The 15,445-nt window shown below is 45.9% G+C and overlaps 19 non-coding genes across 19 annotated transcripts; all 19 read left to right on the forward strand.

The window, feature by feature from the left end:
* Positions 1 to 674: 674 nt before the first annotated feature.
* On the forward strand, positions 675 to 746 carry trnad-guc (transfer RNA aspartic acid (anticodon GUC)). The gene has a single exon. It is a non-coding gene; the product is annotated as a tRNA-Asp (tRNA).
* A 696-nt stretch (positions 747 to 1,442) lies between these two features.
* Positions 1,443 to 1,514, forward strand: trnad-guc (transfer RNA aspartic acid (anticodon GUC)). Its single transcript has one exon. It is a non-coding gene; the product is annotated as a tRNA-Asp (tRNA).
* Positions 1,515 to 2,209: 695 nt separating this feature from the next.
* Positions 2,210 to 2,281, forward strand: trnad-guc (transfer RNA aspartic acid (anticodon GUC)). Its single transcript has one exon. It is a non-coding gene; the product is annotated as a tRNA-Asp (tRNA).
* A 696-nt stretch (positions 2,282 to 2,977) lies between these two features.
* Positions 2,978 to 3,049, forward strand: trnad-guc (transfer RNA aspartic acid (anticodon GUC)). Its single transcript has one exon. It is a non-coding gene; the product is annotated as a tRNA-Asp (tRNA).
* Positions 3,050 to 3,745: 696 nt separating this feature from the next.
* On the forward strand, positions 3,746 to 3,817 carry trnad-guc (transfer RNA aspartic acid (anticodon GUC)). Its single transcript has one exon. It is a non-coding gene; the product is annotated as a tRNA-Asp (tRNA).
* A 696-nt stretch (positions 3,818 to 4,513) lies between these two features.
* Positions 4,514 to 4,585, forward strand: trnad-guc (transfer RNA aspartic acid (anticodon GUC)). The gene has a single exon. It is a non-coding gene; the product is annotated as a tRNA-Asp (tRNA).
* A 695-nt stretch (positions 4,586 to 5,280) lies between these two features.
* On the forward strand, positions 5,281 to 5,352 carry trnad-guc (transfer RNA aspartic acid (anticodon GUC)). Its single transcript has one exon. It is a non-coding gene; the product is annotated as a tRNA-Asp (tRNA).
* A 696-nt stretch (positions 5,353 to 6,048) lies between these two features.
* trnad-guc (transfer RNA aspartic acid (anticodon GUC)) lies at positions 6,049 to 6,120 on the forward strand. The gene has a single exon. It is a non-coding gene; the product is annotated as a tRNA-Asp (tRNA).
* Positions 6,121 to 6,816: 696 nt separating this feature from the next.
* On the forward strand, positions 6,817 to 6,888 carry trnad-guc (transfer RNA aspartic acid (anticodon GUC)). The gene has a single exon. It is a non-coding gene; the product is annotated as a tRNA-Asp (tRNA).
* Positions 6,889 to 7,584: 696 nt separating this feature from the next.
* Positions 7,585 to 7,656, forward strand: trnad-guc (transfer RNA aspartic acid (anticodon GUC)). Its single transcript has one exon. It is a non-coding gene; the product is annotated as a tRNA-Asp (tRNA).
* A 695-nt stretch (positions 7,657 to 8,351) lies between these two features.
* On the forward strand, positions 8,352 to 8,423 carry trnad-guc (transfer RNA aspartic acid (anticodon GUC)). Its single transcript has one exon. It is a non-coding gene; the product is annotated as a tRNA-Asp (tRNA).
* Positions 8,424 to 9,119: 696 nt separating this feature from the next.
* trnad-guc (transfer RNA aspartic acid (anticodon GUC)) lies at positions 9,120 to 9,191 on the forward strand. Its single transcript has one exon. It is a non-coding gene; the product is annotated as a tRNA-Asp (tRNA).
* A 1,464-nt stretch (positions 9,192 to 10,655) lies between these two features.
* trnad-guc (transfer RNA aspartic acid (anticodon GUC)) lies at positions 10,656 to 10,727 on the forward strand. Its single transcript has one exon. It is a non-coding gene; the product is annotated as a tRNA-Asp (tRNA).
* Positions 10,728 to 11,424: 697 nt separating this feature from the next.
* Positions 11,425 to 11,496, forward strand: trnad-guc (transfer RNA aspartic acid (anticodon GUC)). The gene has a single exon. It is a non-coding gene; the product is annotated as a tRNA-Asp (tRNA).
* Positions 11,497 to 12,191: 695 nt separating this feature from the next.
* trnad-guc (transfer RNA aspartic acid (anticodon GUC)) lies at positions 12,192 to 12,263 on the forward strand. The gene has a single exon. It is a non-coding gene; the product is annotated as a tRNA-Asp (tRNA).
* A 696-nt stretch (positions 12,264 to 12,959) lies between these two features.
* On the forward strand, positions 12,960 to 13,031 carry trnad-guc (transfer RNA aspartic acid (anticodon GUC)). The gene has a single exon. It is a non-coding gene; the product is annotated as a tRNA-Asp (tRNA).
* Positions 13,032 to 13,726: 695 nt separating this feature from the next.
* trnad-guc (transfer RNA aspartic acid (anticodon GUC)) lies at positions 13,727 to 13,798 on the forward strand. The gene has a single exon. It is a non-coding gene; the product is annotated as a tRNA-Asp (tRNA).
* A 696-nt stretch (positions 13,799 to 14,494) lies between these two features.
* trnad-guc (transfer RNA aspartic acid (anticodon GUC)) lies at positions 14,495 to 14,566 on the forward strand. Its single transcript has one exon. It is a non-coding gene; the product is annotated as a tRNA-Asp (tRNA).
* A 696-nt stretch (positions 14,567 to 15,262) lies between these two features.
* On the forward strand, positions 15,263 to 15,334 carry trnad-guc (transfer RNA aspartic acid (anticodon GUC)). Its single transcript has one exon. It is a non-coding gene; the product is annotated as a tRNA-Asp (tRNA).
* The last annotated feature ends 111 nt before the right edge of the window (positions 15,335 to 15,445 follow it).

Below are 15,445 nucleotides of genomic sequence, written 5' to 3' on the forward strand. Positions count from 1 at the left end.
AAACTGTTCACTCTCCTTGGCTTCTCCTGTCCTATGCAACACAACTCATGCTGATTAACACTATTTTACTACTGAAACTACAGGTCCTGAACAGACTGTTGCTAAAAGCATGACTCCAGATAGTCACACTTCTGTCACTTAGCAAAAGTGTGACAATATTGTCAAAGAAGTGCTGAATCAAACGAATGCATGCAGGAGGACATCTCTCAGATGATGCCAATCGGTTGGCTTCATTAGTGGCCTTATGCGCAGCCTGGAAGAGCTGTCCTTTTATTGACCAGTTGCAAGAAGAGCCACCGCTGCAGAGAAGGCAGGACAAATGGACAGTGTTTCCGCCCAGTTTCAAACTGGGGACCTTTCCTATGTTAGGCGAACGTGATACCACCGCTACACTAAAGAAACGTTTGCTCAATCCACAACTGGTATTGCTCTTTTGTCTTTGCAGAAGTACTTTGGAGAAGGTCTTGAACTAACAAATTCATCAGGCATTGACCATCATCACTATGGAACAGTCTAAATCAGCACCTGCATGTAGGAGGTTGTGGTTTTCAGCCAGGGAGTGGAGGATAGAACAAACTCGGCCTGGAGTGAGTATCCGCCCAAATGGACGCAGTTCAAGTGCATACTTCCTCTTAAGACCGAAGTTGAGGCTGCCAGACAATTTTCCAATACACTCCTCGTTAGTATAGTGGACAGTATCTCTGCTTGTCACGCAGAAGACCAGGGTTCGATTCCCTGACGGGGAGCTTCTTTTCAAAAGGCAACTACAAACTTTTCACTCTCCTTGGCTTCTCCTGTCCTATGCAACACAACTCATGCTGATTAACACTATTCTACTACTGAAACTACAGGTCCTGAACAGACTGTTGCTAAAAGCATGAGTCCAGATAGTCACACTTCTGTCACTTAGCAAAAGTGTGACAATATTGTCAAAGAAGTGCTGAATCAAACGAATGCATGCCGGAGGACATTTCTCAGATGATGCCAATCGGTTGGCTTCATCAGTGGCCTTATGCGCAGCCTGGAAGAGCTGTCTTTTTATTGACCAGTTGCAAGAAGATTCCCCGCTCCAGAGAAAGCAGGTCAAATGGACAGTGTTTCCGCCCAGTTTCAAACTATGGACCTTTCCTACGTTAGGCGAACGTGATACCACCGCGACACTAAAGAAATCTCGGCTCAATCCACAACTGGTATTGCCCTTTTGTCTTTGCAGAAGTACTTTGGAGAAGGTCTTGAACCAACAGATTCATCAGGCATTGACCATCATCACTATGGAATAGTCTAAATCAGCACCTGCATGTATGAGGTTGTGGTTTTCAGCCAGGGAGTGGAGGATAGAACAAACTCGGCCTGGAGTGAGTATCCGCCCAAATGGACACAGTTCAAGTGCATACTTCCTGTTAAGACCGAAGTTGAGGCTGCCAGACAATTTTCAGATGCACTCCTCGTTAGTATAGTGGACAGTATCTCTGCTTGTCACGCAGAAGACCAGGGTTCGATTCCCTGACGGGGAGCTTCTTTTCAAAAGGCAACTACAAACTGTTCACTCTCCTTGGCTTCTCCTGTCCTATGCAACACAACTCATGCTGATTAACACTATTTTACTACTGAAACTACAGGTCCTGAACAGACTGTTGCTAAAAGCATGACTCCAGATAGTCACACTTCTGTCACTTAGCAAAAGTGTGACAATATTGTCAAAGAAGTGCTGAATCAAACGAATGCATGCAGGAGGACATCTCTCAGATGATGCCAATCGGTTGGCTTCATCAGTGGCCTTATGCGCAGCCTGGAAGAGCTGTTTTTTATTGACCAGTTGCAAGAAGATTACCCGCTGCAGAGAAGGCAGGACAAATGGACAGTGTTTCCGCCTAGTTTCAAACTATGGACCTTTCCTACGTTAGGCGAACGTGATACCACCGCGACACTAAAGAAATCTCGGCTCAATCCACAACTGGTATTGCTCTTTTGTCTTTGCAGAAGTACTTTGGAGAAGGTCTTGAACTAACAAATTCATCAGGCATTGACCATCATCACTATGGAACAGTCTAAATCAGCACCTGCATGTAGGAGGTTGTGGTTTTCAGCCAGGGAGTGGAGGATAGAACAAACTCGGCCTGGAGTGAGTATCCGCCCAAATGGACGCAGTTCAAGTGCATACTTCCTCTTAAGACCGAAGTTGAGGCTGCCAGACAATTTTCCAATACACTCCTCGTTAGTATAGTGGACAGTATCTCTGCTTGTCACGCAGAAGACCAGGGTTCGATTCCCTGACGGGGAGCTTCTTTTCAAAAGGCAACTACAAACTTTTCACTCTCCTTGGCTTCTCCTGTCCTATGCAACACAACTCATGCTGATTAACACTATTCTACTACTGAAACTACAGGTCCTGAACAGACTGTTGCTAAAAGCATGAGTCCAGATAGTCACACTTCTGTCACTTAGCAAAAGTGTGACAATATTGTCAAAGAAGTGCTGAATCAAACGAATGCATGCCGGAGGACATTTCTCAGATGATGCCAATCGGTTGGCTTCATCAGTGGCCTTATGCGCAGCCTGGAAGAGCTGTCTTTTTATTGACCAGTTGCAAGAAGATTCCCCGCTCCAGAGAAAGCAGGTCAAATGGACAGTGTTTCCGCCCAGTTTCAAACTATGGACCTTTCCTACGTTAGGCGAACGTGATACCACCGCGACACTAAAGAAATCTCGGCTCAATCCACAACTGGTATTGCCCTTTTGTCTTTGCAGAAGTACTTTGGAGAAGGTCTTGAACCAACAGATTCATCAGGCATTGACCATCATCACTATGGAATAGTCTAAATCAGCACCTGCATGTATGAGGTTGTGGTTTTCAGCCAGGGAGTGGAGGATAGAACAAACTCGGCCTGGAGTGAGTATCCGCCCAAATGGACACAGTTCAAGTGCATACTTCCTGTTAAGACCGAAGTTGAGGCTGCCAGACAATTTTCAGATGCACTCCTCGTTAGTATAGTGGACAGTATCTCTGCTTGTCACGCAGAAGACCAGGGTTCGATTCCCTGACGGGGAGCTTCTTTTCAAAAGGCAACTACAAACTGTTCACTCTCCTTGGCTTCTCCTGTCCTATGCAACACAACTCATGCTGATTAACACTATTTTACTACTGAAACTACAGGTCCTGAACAGACTGTTGCTAAAAGCATGACTCCAGATAGTCACACTTCTGTCACTTAGCAAAAGTGTGACAATATTGTCAAAGAAGTGCTGAATCAAACGAATGCATGCAGGAGGACATCTCTCAGATGATGCCAATCGGTTGGCTTCATTAGTGGCCTTATGCGCAGCCTGGAAGAGCTGTCCTTTTATTGACCAGTTGCAAGAAGATCCACCGCTGCAGAGAAGGCAGGACAAATGGACAGTGTTTCCGCCCAGTTTCAAACTGGGGACCTTTCCTATGTTAGGCGAACGTGATACCACCGCTACACTAAAGAAACGTTTGCTCAATCCACAACTGGTATTGCTCTTTTGTCTTTGCAGAAGTACTTTGGAGAAGGTCTTGAACTAACAAATTCATCAGGCATTGACCATCATCACTATGGAACAGTCTAAATCAGCACCTGCATGTAGGAGGTTGTGGTTTTCAGCCAGGGAGTGGAGGATAGAACAAACTCGGCCTGGAGTGAGTATCCGCCCAAATGGACGCAGTTCAAGTGCATACTTCCTCTTAAGACCGAAGTTGAGGCTGCCAGACAATTTTCCAATACACTCCTCGTTAGTATAGTGGACAGTATCTCTGCTTGTCACGCAGAAGACCAGGGTTCGATTCCCTGACGGGGAGCTTCTTTTCAAAAGGCAACTACAAACTTTTCACTCTCCTTGGCTTCTCCTGTCCTATGCAACACAACTCATGCTGATTAACACTATTCTACTACTGAAACTACAGGTCCTGAACAGACTGTTGCTAAAAGCATGAGTCCAGATAGTCACACTTCTGTCACTTAGCAAAAGTGTGACAATATTGTCAAAGAAGTGCTGAATCAAACGAATGCATGCCGGAGGACATTTCTCAGATGATGCCAATCGGTTGGCTTCATCAGTGGCCTTATGCGCAGCCTGGAAGAGCTGTCTTTTTATTGACCAGTTGCAAGAAGATTCCCCGCTCCAGAGAAAGCAGGTCAAATGGACAGTGTTTCCGCCCAGTTTCAAACTATGGACCTTTCCTACGTTAGGCGAACGTGATACCACCGCGACACTAAAGAAATCTCGGCTCAATCCACAACTGGTATTGCCCTTTTGTCTTTGCAGAAGTACTTTGGAGAAGGTCTTGAACCAACAGATTCATCAGGCATTGACCATCAACACTATGGAATAGTCTAAATCAGCACCTGCATGTATGAGGTTGTGGTTTTCAGCCAGGGAGTGGAGGATAGAACAAACTCGGCCTGGAGTGAGTATCCGCCCAAATGGACACAGTTCAAGTGCATACTTCCTGTTAAGACCGAAGTTGAGGCTGCCAGACAATTTTCAGATGCACTCCTCGTTAGTATAGTGGACAGTATCTCTGCTTGTCACGCAGAAGACCAGGGTTCGATTCCCTGACGGGGAGCTTCTTTTCAAAAGGCAACTACAAACTGTTCACTCTCCTTGGCTTCTCCTGTCCTATGCAACACAACTCATGCTGATTAACACTATTTTACTACTGAAACTACAGGTCCTGAACAGACTGTTGCTAAAAGCATGACTCCAGATAGTCACACTTCTGTCACTTAGCAAAAGTGTGACAATATTGTCAAAGAAGTGCTGAATCAAACGAATGCATGCAGGAGGACATCTCTCAGATGATGCCAATCGGTTGGCTTCATCAGTGGCCTTATGCGCAGCCTGGAAGAGCTGTTTTTTATTGACCAGTTGCAAGAAGATTACCCGCTGCAGAGAAGGCAGGACAAATGGACAGTGTTTCCGCCTAGTTTCAAACTATGGACCTTTCCTACGTTAGGCGAACGTGATACCACCGCGACACTAAAGAAATCTCGGCTCAATCCACGACTGGTATTGCCCTTTTGTCTTTGCAGAAGTACTTTGGAGAAGGTCTTGAACTAAAAGATTCATCAGGCATTGACCATCATCACTGTGGAATAGTCTAAATCAGCACCTGCATGTATGAGGTCGTGGTTTTCAGCCAGGGAGTGGAGGATAGATCAAACTCGGCCTGGAGTGAGTATCCGCCCAAATGGACGCAGTTCAAGTGCATACTTCCTCTTAAGACCGAAGTTGAGGATGCCAGACAATTTTCAGATACACTCCTCGTTAGTATAGTGGACAGTATCTCTGCTTGTCACGCAGAAGACCAGGGTTCGATTCCCTGACGGGGAGCTTCTTTTCAAATGGCAACTACAAACTTTTCATTCTCCTTGGCTTCTCCTGTCCTATGCAACACAACTCATGCTGATTAACGCTATTTTACTACTGAAACTACAGGTCCTGAACAGACTGTTGCTAAAAGCATGAGTCCAGATTGTCACACTTCTGTCACTTAGCAAAAGTGTGACAATGTTGTCAAAGAAGTGCTGAATCCAACGAATGCATGCAGGAGGACATCTCTCAGATGATGCCAATCGGATGGCTTCATTAGTGGCCTAATGCGCAGCCTGGAAGAGCTGTCCTTTTATTGACCAGTTGCAAGAAGAGCCACCGCTGCAGAGAAGGCAGGACAAATGGACAGTGTTTCCGCCCAGTTTCAAACTGGGGACCTTTCCTATGTTAGGCGAACGTGATACCACCGCTACACTAAAGAAACGTTTGCTCAATCCACAACTGGTATTGCTCTTTTGTCTTTGCAGAAGTACTTTGGAGAAGGTCTTGAACTAACAAATTCATCAGGCATTGACCATCATCACTATGGAACAGTCTAAATAAGCACCTGCATGTATGAGGTCGTGGTTTTCAGCCAGGGAGTGGAGGATAGAACAAACTCGGCCTGGAGTGAGTATCCGCCCAAATGGACACAGTTCAAGTGCATACTTCCTCTTAAGACCGAAGTTGAGGCTGCCAGACAATTTTCAGATGCACTCCTCGTTAGTATAGTGGACAGTATCTCTGCTTGTCACGCAGAAGACCAGGGTTCGATTCCCTGACGGGGAGCTTCTTTTCAAATGGCAACTACAAACTTTTCATTCTCCTTGGCTTCTCCTGTCCTATGCAACACAACTCATGCTGATTAACGCTATTTTACTACTGAAACTACAGGTCCTGAACAGACTGTTGCTAAAAGCATGAGTCCAGATTGTCACACTTCTGTCACTTAGCAAAAGTGTGACAATGTTGTCAAAGAAGTGCTGAATCCAACGAATGCATGCAGGAGGACATCTCTCAGATGATGCCAATCGGATGGCTTCATTAGTGGCCTAATGCGCAGCCTGGAAGAGCTGTCCTTTTATTGACCAGTTGCAAGAAGAGCCACCGCTGCAGAGAAGGCAGGACAAATGGACAGTGTTTATGCCCAGTTTCAAACTGAGGACCTTTCCTATGTTAGGCGATCGTGATACCACCGCTACACTAAAGAAACCTTGGCTCAATCCACCACTGGTATTGCCCTTTTGTCTTTGCAGAAGTACTTTGGAGAAGGTCTTGAACTAAAAGATTCATCAGGCATTGACCATCATCACTGTGGAATAGTCTAAATCAGCACCTGCATGTATGAGGTCGTGGTTTTCAGCCAGGGAGTGGAGGATAGATCAAACTCGGCCTGGAGTGAGTATCCGCCCAAATGGACGCAGTTCAAGTGCATACTTCCTCTTAAGACCGAAGTTGAGGCTGCCAGACAATTTTCAGATACACTCCTCGTTAGTATAGTGGACAGTATCTCTGCTTGTCACGCAGAAGACCAGGGTTCGATTCCCTGACGGGGAGCTTCTTTTCAAATGGCAACTACAAACTTTTCATTCTCCTTGGCTTCTCCTGTCCTATGCAACACAACTCATGCTGATTAACGCTATTTTACTACTGAAACTACAGGTCCTGAACAGACTGTTGCTAAAAGCATGAGTCCAGATTGTCACACTTCTGTCACTTAGCAAAAGTGTGACAATGTTGTCAAAGAAGTGCTGAATCCAACGAATGCATGCAGGAGGACATCTCTCAGATGATGCCAATCGGATGGCTTCATTAGTGGCCTAATGCGCAGCCTGGAAGAGCTGTCCTTTTATTGACCAGTTGCAAGAAGAGCCACCGCTGCAGAGAAGGCAGGACAAATGGACAGTGTTTATGCCCAGTTTCAAACTGAGGACCTTTCCTATGTTAGGCGAACGTGATACCACCGCTACACTAAAGAAACCTCGGCTCAATCCACCACTGGTATTGCCCTTTTGTCTTTGCAGAAGTACTTTGGAGAAGGTCTTGAACTAACAGATTCATCAGGCATTGACCATCGTCACTATGGAACAGTCTAAATAAGCACCTGCATGTATGAGGTCGTGGTTTTCAGCCAGGGAGTGGAGGATAGAACAAACTCGGCCTGGAGTGAGTATCCGCCCAAATGGACACAGTTCAAGTCCATACTTCCTGTTAAGACCGAAGTTGAGGCTGCCAGACAATTTTCAGATGCACTCCTCGTTAGTATAGTGGACAGTATCTCTGCTTGTCACGCAGAAGACCAGGGTTCGATTCCCTGACGGGGAGCGTCTTTTCAAAAGGCAACCACAAACTGTTCACTCACCTTGGCTTCTCCTGTCCTATGCAACACAACTCATGCTGATTAACACTATTTTACTACTGAAACTACAGGTCCTGAACAGACTGTTGCTAAAAGCAAGACTCCAGATTGTCACACTTCTATCACTTAGCGAAACTGTGACAATGTTGTCAAAGAAGTGCTGAATCAAACGAATGCATGCAGGAGGACATCTCTCAGATGATGCCAATCGGTTGGCTTCATCAGTGGCCTTATGCGCAGCCTGGAAGAGCTGTTTTTTATTGACCAGTTGCAAGAAGATTACCCGCTGCAGAGAAGGCAGGACAAATGGACAGTGTTTCCGCCTAGTTTCAAACTATGGACCTTTCCTACGTTAGGCGAACGTGATACCACCGCGACACTAAAGAAATCTCGGCTCAATCCACCACTGGTATTGCCCTTTTGTCTTTGCAGAAGTACTTTGGAGAAGGTCTTGAACTAAAAGATTCATCAGGCATTGACCATCATCACTGTGGAATAGTCTAGATCAGCACCTGCATGTATGAGGTCGTGGTTTTCAGCCAGGGAGTGGAGGATAGATCAAACTCGGCCTGGAGTGAGTATCCGCCCAAATGGACGCAGTTCAAGTGCATACTTCCTCTTAAGACCGAAGTTGAGGCTGCCAGACAATTTTCAGATGCACTCCTCGTTAGTATAGTGGACAGTATCTCTGCTTGTCACGCAGAAGACCAGGGTTCGATTCCCTGACGGGGAGCTTCTTTTCAAATGGCAACTACAAACTTTTCATTCTCCTTGGCTTCTCCTGTCCTATGCAACACAACTCATGCTGATTAACGCTATTTTACTACTGAAACTACAGGTCCTGAACAGACTGTTGCTAAAAGCATGAGTCCAGATTGTCACACTTCTGTCACTTAGCAAAAGTGTGACAATGTTGTCAAAGAAGTGCTGAATCCAACGAATGCATGCAGGAGGACATCTCTCAGATGATGCCAATCGGATGGCTTCATTAGTGGCCTAATGCGCAGCCTGGAAGAGCTGTCCTTTTATTGACCAGTTGCAAGAAGAGCCACCGCTGCAGAGAAGGCAGGACAAATGGACAGTGTTTATGCCCAGTTTCAAACTGAGGACCTTTCCTATGTTAGGCGATTGTGATACCACCGCTACACTAAAGAAACCTTGGCTCAATCCACCACTGGTATTGCCCTTTTGTCTTTGCAGAAGTACTTTGGAGAAGGTCTTGAACTAAAAGATTCATCAGGCATTGACCATCATCACTGTGGAATAGTCTAAATCAGCACCTGCATGTATGAGGTCGTGGTTTTCAGCCAGGGAGTGGAGGATAGATCAAACTCGGCCTGGAGTGAGTATCCGCCCAAATGGACGCAGTTCAAGTGCATACTTCCTCTTAAGACCGAAGTTGAGGCTGCCAGACAATTTTGAGATACACTCCTCGTTAGTATAGTGGACAGTATCTCTGCTTGTCACGCAGAAGACCAGGGTTCGATTCCCTGACGGGGAGCTTCTTTTCAAAAGGCAACTACAAACTTTTCACTCTCCTTGGCTTCTCCTGTCCTATGCAACACAACTCATGCTGATTAACACTATTTTACTACTGAAACTACAGGTCCTGAACAGACTGTTGCTAAAAGCATGACTCCAGATAGTCACACTTCTGTCACTTAGCAAAAGTGTGACAATATTGTCAAAGAAGTGCTGAATCAAACGAATGCATGCAGGAGGACATCTCTCAGATGATGCCAATCGGTTGGCTTCATTAGTGGCCTTATGCGCAGCCTGGAAGAGCTGTCCTTTTATTGACCAGTTGCAAGAAGATCCACCGCTGCAGAGAAGGCAGGACAAATGGACAGTGTTTCCGCCCAGTTTCAAACTGGGGACCTTTCCTATGTTAGGCGAACGTGATACCACCGCTACACTAAAGAAACGTTTGCTCAATCCACAACTGGTATTGCTCTTTTGTCTTTGCAGAAGTACTTTGGAGAAGGTCTTGAACTAACAGATTCATCAGGCATTGACCATCGTCACTATGGAACAGTCTAAATAAGCACCTGCATGTATGAGGTCGTGGTTTTCAGCCAGGGAGTGGAGGATAGAACAAACTCGGCCTGGAGTGAGTATCCGCCCAAATGGACACAGTTCAAGTCCATACTTCCTCTTAAGACCGAAGTTGAGGCTGCCAGACAATTTTCAGATGCACTCCTCGTTAGTATAATGGACAGTATCTCTGCTTGTCACGCAGAAGACCAGGGTTCGATTCCCTGACGGGGAGCTTCTTTTCAAAAGGCAACTACAAACTTTTCACTCTCCTTGGCTTCTCCTGTCCTATGCAACACAACTCATGCTGATTAACACTATTTTACTACTGAAACTACAGGTCCTGAACAGACTGTTGCTAAAAGCATGAGTCCAGATTGTCACACTTCTGTCAATTAGCAAAAGTGTGACAATGTTGTCAAAGAAGTGCTGAATCAAACGAATGCATGCCGGAGGACATTTCTCAGATGATGCCAATCGGTTGGCTTCATCAGTGGCCTTATGCGCAGCCTGGAAGAGCTGTCTTTTTATTGACCAGTTGCAAGAAGATTCCCCGCTGCAGAGAAAGCAGGTCAAATGGACAGTGTTTCCGCCCAGTTTCAAACTATGGACCTTTTCTATGTTAGGCGAACGTGATACCACCGCTACACTAAAGAAACCTTGGCTCAATCCACCACTGGTATTGCCCTTTTGTCTTTGCAGAAGTACTTTGGAGAAGGTCTTGAACCAACAGATTCATCAGGCATTGACCATCATCACTATGGAATAGTCTAAATCAGCACCTGCATGTATGAGGTTGTGGTTTTCAGCCAGGGAGTGGAGGATAGAACAAACTCGGCCTGGAGTGAGTATCCGCCCAAATGGACACAGTTCAAGTGCATACTTCCTCTTAAGACCGAAGTTGAGGCTGCCAGACAATTTTCAGATGCACTCCTCGTTAGTATAGTGGACAGTATCTCTGCTTGTCACGCAGAAGACCAGGGTTCGATTCCCTGACGGGGAGCTTCTTTTCAAAAGGCAACTACAAACTTTTCACTCTCCTTGGCTTCTCCTGTCCTATGCAACACAACTCATGCTGATTAACACTATTTTACTACTGAAACTACAGGTCCTGAACAGACTGTTGCTAAAAGCATGAGTCCAGATAGTCACACTTCTGTCACTTAGCAAAAGTGTGACAATATTGTCAAAGAAGTGCTGAATCAAACGAATGCATGCAGGAGGACATCTCTCAGATGATGCCAATCGGTTGGCTTCATTAGTGGCCTTATGCGCAGCCTGGAAGAGCTGTCCTTTTATTGACCAGTTGCAAGAAGAGCCACCGCTGCAGAGAAAGCAGGACAAATGGACAGTGTTTCAGGCCCAGTTTCACACTGGGGACCTTTCCTATGTTAGGCGAACGTGATACCACCGCTACACTAAAGAAACCTCGGCTCAATCCACCACTGGTATTGCCCTTTTGTCTTTGCAGAAGTACTTTGGAGAAGGTCTTGAACTAACAGATTCATCAGGCATTGACCATCGTCACTATGGAACAGTCTAAATAAGCACCTGCATGTATGAGGTCGTGGTTTTCAGCCAGGGAGTGGAGGATAGAACAAACTCGGCCTGGAGTGAGTATCCGCCCAAATGGACACAGTTCAAGTCCATACTTCCTGTTAAGACCGAAGTTGAGGCTGCCAGACAATTTTCAGATGCACTCCTCGTTAGTATAGTGGACAGTATCTCTGCTTGTCACGCAGAAGACCAGGGTTCGATTCCCTGACGGGGAGTGTCTTTTCAAAAGGCAACCACAAACTGTTCACTCACCTTGGCTTCTCCTGTCCTATGCAACACAACTCATGCTGATTAACACTATTTTACTACTGAAACTACAGGTCCTGAACAGACTGTTGCTAAAAGCAAGACTCCAGATTGTCACACTTCTATCACTTAGCGAAACTGTGACAATGTTGTCAAAGAAGTGCTGAATCAAACGAATGCATGCAGGAGGACATCTCTCAGATGATGCCAATCGGTTGGCTTCATCAGTGGCCTTATGCGCAGCCTGGAAGAGCTGTTTTTTATTGACCAGTTGCAAGAAGATTACCCGCTGCAGAGAAGGCAGGACAAATGGACAGTGTTTCCGCCTAGTTTCAAACTATGGACCTTTCCTACGTTAGGCGAACGTGATACCACCGCGACACTAAAGAAATCTCGGCTCAATCCACCACTGGTATTGCCCTTTTGTCTTTGCAGAAGTACTTTGGAGAAGGTCTTGAACTAAAAGATTCATCAGGCATTGACCATCATCACTGTGGAATAGTCTAAATCAGCACCTGCATGTATGAGGTCGTGGTTTTCAGCCAGGGAGTGGAGGATAGATCAAACTCGGCCTGGAGTGAGTATCCGCCCAAATGGACGCAGTTCAAGTGCATACTTCCTCTTAAGACCGAAGTTGAGGATGCCAGACAATTTTCAGATACACTCCTCGTTAGTATAGTGGACAGTATCTCTGCTTGTCACGCAGAAGACCAGGGTTCGATTCCCTGACGGGGAGCTTCTTTTCAAATGGCAACTACAAACTTTTCATTCTCCTTGGCTTCTCCTGTCCTATGCAACACAACTCATGCTGATTAACGCTATTTTACTACTGAAACTACAGGTCCTGAACAGACTGTTGCTAAAAGCATGAGTCCAGATTGTCACACTTCTGTCACTTAGCAAAAGTGTGACAATGTTGTCAAAGAAGTGCTGAATCCAACGAATGCATGCAGGAGGACATCTCTCAGATGATGCCAATCGGATGGCTTCATTAGTGGCCTAATGCGCAGCCTGGAAGAGCTGTCCTTTTATTGACCAGTTGCAAGAAGAGCCACCGCTGCAGAGAAGGCAGGACAAATGGACAGTGTTTATGCCCAGTTTCAAACTGAGGACCTTTCCTATGTTAGGCGAACGTGATACCACCGCTACACTAAAGAAACCTCGGCTCAATCCACCACTGGTATTGCCCTTTTGTCTTTGCAGAAGTACTTTGGAGAAGGTCTTGAACTAACAGATTCATCAGGCATTGACCATCGTCACTATGGAACAGTCTAAATAAGCACCTGCATGTATGAGGTCGTGGTTTTCAGCCAGGGAGTGGAGGATAGAACAAACTCGGCCTGGAGTGAGTATCCGCCCAAATGGACACAGTTCAAGTCCATACTTCCTGTTAAGACCGAAGTTGAGGCTGCCAGACAATTTTCAGATGCACTCCTCGTTAGTATAGTGGACAGTATCTCTGCTTGTCACGCAGAAGACCAGGGTTCGATTCCCTGACGGGGAGCGTCTTTTCAAAAGGCAACCACAAACTGTTCACTCACCTTGGCTTCTCCTGTCCTATGCAACACAACTCATGCTGATTAACACTATTTTACTACTGAAACTACAGGTCCTGAACAGACTGTTGCTAAAAGCAAGACTCCAGATTGTCACACTTCTATCACTTAGCGAAACTGTGACAATGTTGTCAAAGAAGTGCTGAATCAAACGAATGCATGCAGGAGGACATCTCTCAGATGATGCCAATCGGTTGGCTTCATCAGTGGCCTTATGCGCAGCCTGGAAGAGCTGTTTTTTATTGACCAGTTGCAAGAAGATTACCCGCTGCAGAGAAGGCAGGACAAATGGACAGTGTTTCCGCCTAGTTTCAAACTATGGACCTTTCCTACGTTAGGCGAACGTGATACCACCGCGACACTAAAGAAATCTCGGCTCAATCCACCACTGGTATTGCCCTTTTGTCTTTGCAGAAGTACTTTGGAGAAGGTCTTGAACTAAAAGATTCATCAGGCATTGACCATCATCACTGTGGAATAGTCTAGATCAGCACCTGCATGTATGAGGTCGTGGTTTTCAGCCAGGGAGTGGAGGATAGATCAAACTCGGCCTGGAGTGAGTATCCGCCCAAATGGACGCAGTTCAAGTGCATACTTCCTCTTAAGACCGAAGTTGAGGCTGCCAGACAATTTTCAGATGCACTCCTCGTTAGTATAGTGGACAGTATCTCTGCTTGTCACGCAGAAGACCAGGGTTCGATTCCCTGACGGGGAGCTTCTTTTCAAATGGCAACTACAAACTTTTCATTCTCCTTGGCTTCTCCTGTCCTATGCAACACAACTCATGCTGATTAACGCTATTTTACTACTGAAACTACAGGTCCTGAACAGACTGTTGCTAAAAGCATGAGTCCAGATTGTCACACTTCTGTCACTTAGCAAAAGTGTGACAATGTTGTCAAAGAAGTGCTGAATCCAACGAATGCATGCAGGAGGACATCTCTCAGATGATGCCAATCGGATGGCTTCATTAGTGGCCTAATGCGCAGCCTGGAAGAGCTGTCCTTTTATTGACCAGTTGCAAGAAGAGCCACCGCTGCAGAGAAGGCAGGACAAATGGACAGTGTTTATGCCCAGTTTCAAACTGAGGACCTTTCCTATGTTAGGCGATTGTGATACCACCGCTACACTAAAGAAACCTTGGCTCAATCCACCACTGGTATTGCCCTTTTGTCTTTGCAGAAGTACTTTGGAGAAGGTCTTGAACTAAAAGATTCATCAGGCATTGACCATCATCACTGTGGAATAGTCTAAATCAGCACCTGCATGTATGAGGTCGTGGTTTTCAGCCAGGGAGTGGAGGATAGATCAAACTCGGCCTGGAGTGAGTATCCGCCCAAATGGACGCAGTTCAAGTGCATACTTCCTCTTAAGACCGAAGTTGAGGCTGCCAGACAATTTTGAGATACACTCCTCGTTAGTATAGTGGACAGTATCTCTGCTTGTCACGCAGAAGACCAGGGTTCGATTCCCTGACGGGGAGCTTCTTTTCAAAAGGCAACTACAAACTTTTCACTCTCCTTGGCTTCTCCTGTCCTATGCAACACAACTCATGCTGATTAACACTATTTTACTACTGAAACTACAGGTCCTGAACAGACTGTTGCTAAAAGCATGACTCCAGATAGTCACACTTCTGTCACTTAGCAAAAGTGTGACAATATTGTCAAAGAAGTGCTGAATCAAACGAATGCATGCAGGAGGACATCTCTCAGATGATGCCAATCGGTTGGCTTCATTAGTGGCCTTATGCGCAGCCTGGAAGAGCTGTCCTTTTATTGACCAGTTGCAAGAAGATCCACCGCTGCAGAGAAGGCAGGACAAATGGACAGTGTTTCCGCCCAGTTTCAAACTGGGGACCTTTCCTATGTTAGGCGAACGTGATACCACCGCTACACTAAAGAAACGTTTGCTCAATCCACAACTGGTATTGCTCTTTTGTCTTTGCAGAAGTACTTTGGAGAAGGTCTTGAACTAACAGATTCATCAGGCATTGACCATCATCACTATGGAACAGTCTAAATCAGCACCTGCATGTAGGAGGTTGTGGTTTTCAGCCAGGGAGTGGAGGATAGAACAAACTCGGCCTGGAGTGAGTATCCGCCCAAATGGACGCAGTTCAAGTGCATACTTCCTCTTAAGACCGAAGTTGAGGCTGCCAGACAATTTTCCAATACACTCCTCGTTAGTATAGTGGACAGTATCTCTGCTTGTCACGCAGAAGACCAGGGTTCGATTCCCTGACGGGGAGCGTCTTTTCAAAAGGCAACCACAAACTGTTCACTCACCTTGGCTTCTCCTGTCCTATGCAACACAACTCATGCTGATTAACACTATTTTACTACTGAAACTACAGGTCCTG

Source organism: Gasterosteus aculeatus, chromosome 2, assembly GCF_964276395.1.
Source record: "Gasterosteus aculeatus chromosome 2, fGasAcu3.hap1.1, whole genome shotgun sequence".
Taxonomy (NCBI): domain Eukaryota; kingdom Metazoa; phylum Chordata; class Actinopteri; order Perciformes; family Gasterosteidae; genus Gasterosteus; species Gasterosteus aculeatus.